A 4,998-nucleotide genomic window follows, 5' to 3' on the forward strand; every position below is an offset into this window, starting at 1 on the left:
GTCAATAATTTATTTCGATTTCAAATTTGTGCATGTTGTGTCTGCTCCATTTCATGGCAGGGGCAAGATTATAAAATACCTCTCTGACTTTCTGCAGCATGATGTCAGCTCTTCATGACTAATTCACATCGTCATTAATTTTGAGACGGTTTAAATCCACCCCTTGGATTTGACTTTGATCTTACAGAACAAAGAGAAGGCATTTTACTTCCTTCAGGAGACGTAGCTTTAAAGCAACTGCATTTTGATATTTAGTGACATTCTCTTCCATATCTGCAGGGTTTACCAGGAAGCCCAGGTCCAAAAGGTGGAGCTGGAGAGAAGGTGAGAGATGCTGCTGAATTTATGTGTGTTCGGTGCAAAGTCATCACATTTTTTAACACCCTGAACTGACAAAAGCTTTTATCAGGACAATGACGCAAAAATAATTTTCCATATGTTTCAGAACCACTGACTGTTAAAGCTGAAACTACTATTTTTTTATTTTTAAATATTTTCTCCCATCCCAGTTTGCTATTCAGAGACTAACTAACTAACTATCTAACTAAATATGTAGGTTGGTTTTAGCATTTTGCCAATATTAACATTCTGGTTGATACACACTCCCATTATTTTAATGTTATGGCTGATAAATAAAAAAATGGCCAATATTAAAATCTATACTATTTTGTCTAAAGAAATTAACAACAAAACACTAAAAACAAAATCAATCAGTTGCTAGTGAATTTAGGCATCAAAAAAATTATAATGTGTAGTATGAAAAATGGATATTAATTTTGATATTTGCTGAAGATTACATTTAACAGTGTTATTTTATAATTAAAATTATTCGTTTTTTTTTTTTAAGATTTAAAGATTACTGTTATTAAGAATATAGATTTTAAGGTAAATTCTAAAAGTAAAAATCTTTTTTTCTTTTTCTTGAAAAGTGTAATACTGTTGCTTATTATGAACACTGTGTGATATACTCTCTTACAGGGTAATGCTGGACAATCAGGACTCATTGGTACTATGGGATCTGAAGGTAAAGCGGTAGGTAAACCACCCAATAGCTAATTACAGATCTGTAATTATTGTGCAGGAACAGATTGTCTGACAGTAAATGTCTCTGTTCAGGGTGAGCGTGGAGAACAAGGAGAAGTCGGACCCATTGGGTCTATTGGACAGCCTGTAAGTACCCAAAGCAGTATGACTAATGGCTAATAGACAGGCTGGATGTGTCTGTATTTACTCACCAAGGAATATTTAGCAGATGATGATAGTTTCCTTGTGTTTAGGGAGAACGGGGAGAACAGGGGCCACCTGGGCCGATGGGAAAACCAGGAGCCAGAGTAAGTGCATAATCTGAATAATGATATGGTTGTGCTATCAAAGCAAGCATCTGCCGTACTGTCATCATGCAAATTGATGAACAAAGTAAAAACCTTTGCCTGTAGAGAAATGGGTGTCCTTAGGTTGCGCAGAGGTTTCTCTTTTATGGCTCAGCATAACATGTTCAAGTATGAACCCTGCTTCAGATGTTCCTCCTAAAAAAGAAATAAAAATAGACACAAATTATAACAAATGTTGGCTAGCTATACAATTAATGTGGATGGTATAGTTCAGATTATTTGCTCCTGGTAGAGTTTAATGAGAAATGTTTGAGTTCAAAATTGAAATCTCAGATTTTATGTACAGAAATATCCAAGAAGCAGGTGATTTTCAGGTTTCATTTGTCTTAATTTGTTCTCCATTTTGTCTACACTGCAAAAATAATTAATCTTAATTAGTATTGTATGCCTTTTGTCCAGAACAAATATCATAACATCCTTAAATCATGTTCATTTTGACTGCAATGCGAAATAGTATTTTTTTTTTCATATATATATATATATTTTTTACATCATTGGCAAATTGTTGTTTCTTGTTTTAAGCATAAAATATACTAAACTTATTTATGTATTTATTTATAAAGAGGAAAATAATCTCTCACAGTTTTGCTTGACAAGTAAATTCATCTTGTTTGAAGGATGTTTAGATAGTTAGTTACTGGAAAATGAGACAAACATAATGAAAAGAAAATGATTTTGTGCTGTGTTGGAGAAACTACATTAAAGAGATCTCATTTGCATTTTTTTTTCCTATAAGCTGGCAGCAAACCCAGAGTTCAAAACAAGTCATAGGCAGCGCTACATTTACATTATTCTATTATCCCAGTGTTCAAAGAGAAAACAAGTCATTTTGACATCCACTAAGCTCGATCGCTTTTACTTATTTAGACCGTCTGGTGCGCAGTGAATTCAAAAACTTTTCACTAATAGTCTTTTAGGGGAATTTGTGACTTTATATTGTGGTAATTTGAAGGTCCAACCAAGGTTTTAAGGATAAACTCACCTATTTTCTTTCTTTTTATCCGAAAACAAGACTTTATATGTTCAATTTTCATCCTAAGTGAATGTATCGTGATTTAAGGATGCTTAGATATTTATATTAAAAAACAAAACAAAAGTACTAAGAAAGATTTTGTTTTGACCTTTTTAGAACTTAATTTGTGGAAGGGCACATTAAGACTTAAGACCTTTTTCAGACCCACAGAATATCATTTTATGACACTTTATGAACTTTGAAATGCATTGTTTACAAACATATGCTCAAAATGTACATTTATATATTCCAGTTCATAAATATATATTAAAAATTTAACTATATATTCAGATTTATAGCTAATTATTCAGCTGTAATAATGTATATACAGTGGTGTGAAAAAGTTTTTGCCCCCTTCCTGTTTTTTTAATTGTTTGCATATTTGTCACACTTAAAAGATTCAGATCATCAAACAAATTTTAATATTACACAAAGATAACCTGAGTAAATACAAACTGCAGTTTTGAAATTATGATTTCATTTATTAAGGGAAAAAAGCTGTCCAAACCTGCCTGGCACTACGTGAAAAAGTAATTGCCCCCTAAATCTAATAACTGGTTGTGCCACCCTTTGCAGCAACAACTGCAATCAAGCGTTTGCGATAAATGGCAATGAGTCTTTCACAGGAATTTTGGCCCACTCTTCTTTGCAGAATTGTTTTCATTCAGCCACATTGGAGGGTTTTTGAGCATGAATGGACTGTTTAAGGTCATGCCACAGCATCTCAATCGGATTTAAGTCTGGACTTTGACTTGGCCATTCCAAAACCTTCATTTTGTTTTTCTTGAGCCATTCAAAGGTGGACTTGCTGGTGTGTTTTGGATCATTGTCCTGCTGCATAAACCAAGTGCGCTTGAGCTTGAGGTCACAAACTGACGGCCGGACATTCTCCTTCAGGATTTTCTGATAGAGAGCAGAATTCAAAGCAGCCCCAGACCATCACACTACCACCACCATGTTTGACTGTTGGTATGATGTTCTTTTTATGAAATGCTGTGTTGGTTTTACGCCAGATGTAACGGGACACACACCTTCCACAAAGTTCAACTTTTGTCTCATCAGTCCACAGAATATTTGCCCAAAAGTCTTGGGGATAAACAAGATATTTTTTGGCAAATGTGAGACAAGTCTTTGTGTTCTTTTTGGTCAGCAATGGCTTTTGCCTTGGAACTCTCCCATGGATGCTGTTTTTGCCCAGTCTCTTTCTTATTGTTGAATCATGAACACTGACCTTAATTGAGGCAAGTGAGGCCTGCAGTTCTTTAGATGTTGTTCTGGGTTCTTTTATGACCTCTTGGATGAGTCGTCGTTGTGCTGTTGGAGTAATTTTGGTAGGCCGGCCACTCCTGGGAAGGTTCACCACTGTTCCAAGCTTTCTCCATTTGTGGATAATGGCTCTGACCGTGGTTCGCTGGAGTCCCAAAGCCTTAGAAATGGCTTTATAATCCTTTCCAGACTGATACATGTCAACTGTTTTGATTCTCATCTGTTCTTGAATTTCTTTAGATCGCGGCATGATGTGTTGCTCTTTAAGCATGCTTCACTTTGTCAGACAGGTTCTATTTAAGTGATTTCTTGATTCAACAGGTCTGACAGTAATCAAGCCTGGGTGTGGCTAGTGAAATTTAACTCAGCTTTCTAAAATAATGTGGTTAATTGCAGTTCTTTCATGATTAAACAGGAGGGGGCAATTCATTTTTCACGTAGGGCCACGTAGGTTTGGACAGCTTTTTTCCCTTAATAAATGAAATCATCATTTAAAAACTGCATTTTGTATTTACTTGCATTATCTTTGTGTAATATTTAAATTTGTTTGATGATCTGAAACATTAAAGTGTGACAAACATGCAAAAAAATAAGAAATCAGGAAGGGGGCCAACACTTTTTCACACCACTGTATGTATTGTAGATGAACTCACATTAAACATTTCAGTTTAGATGAACTGCATGTCGTAGGTCAATTTCAAATGAGCATGAAATTATCAATTGCTCAGGAGTAAGAATACGTAATACACAAACCCAGGAGTAAGAAAACACAAATACCAGCCCAGATGAGAACGGACAATGGAACTGAGGAAACTGAGGGTTTAAAGGGGTCATATGATGCGATTTCTATTTGTCCTTTTCTTTAGTGTGTTATGTAGCTATTTGTGCATGTATAAGATCTGCAGAGTTACAAAGCTCAAAGTCTCCCACAAAAGGATTTATTCTATCTAAAAGAGAAGGCTGATCCAGACGGGGCTAAAATGCCTCATTCAAACACACCCCCACATGTCTATGTCACAATGTGGAAATATTTGCGTAATGCCGCCCAAATGTTCATGCAAAGTAAGAAGGCTGGGTTTCAGGAACCGCAGTAGTGTTGATGCAGCCATGTCAGGGAGACGCTGTGTGTTTCTGTGCGAAAGCAGAAGCACTATTTGGCCTTCCGAAAGTAGATGCAATGAGGAATCATTGGTTAAGATTTATTTACAACAGAACAGCACAACCCAGATGTTCGAATTTGTGCAACGCATTTTATGGACGACAGTTTTGTGAACCTAGGAGAGGTTAGCTTTCAACTTTCAAGGCTACAAACTTTGCACCCTACAAGGC

At 35.8% G+C, this 4,998-nt stretch overlaps 1 protein-coding gene and 1 long non-coding RNA gene across 2 annotated transcripts in view; one reads left to right on the forward strand and one right to left on the reverse strand.

The window, feature by feature from the left end:
* LOC107747636 (membrane-spanning 4-domains subfamily A member 8-like) overlaps window positions 1–4,998 on the reverse strand; it is a 37,076-nt gene that overhangs the window by 20,274 nt on the left and 11,804 nt on the right. The gene's annotated exons all lie outside the window — the stretch shown is intronic.
* Window positions 280–1,332, forward strand: LOC107747637 (uncharacterized). The gene is made up of 4 exons (XR_001640823.1): window positions 280–324; window positions 979–1,032; window positions 1,117–1,170; window positions 1,278–1,332. It is a non-coding gene; the product is annotated as an uncharacterized LOC107747637 (long non-coding RNA).

Source organism: Sinocyclocheilus rhinocerous, unplaced genomic scaffold (genome assembly GCF_001515625.1).
Source record: "Sinocyclocheilus rhinocerous isolate Xijiao unplaced genomic scaffold, SAMN03320098_v1.1 scaffold2334, whole genome shotgun sequence".
In the NCBI taxonomy this organism is placed as follows: Eukaryota; Metazoa; Chordata; class Actinopteri; order Cypriniformes; family Cyprinidae; genus Sinocyclocheilus; species Sinocyclocheilus rhinocerous.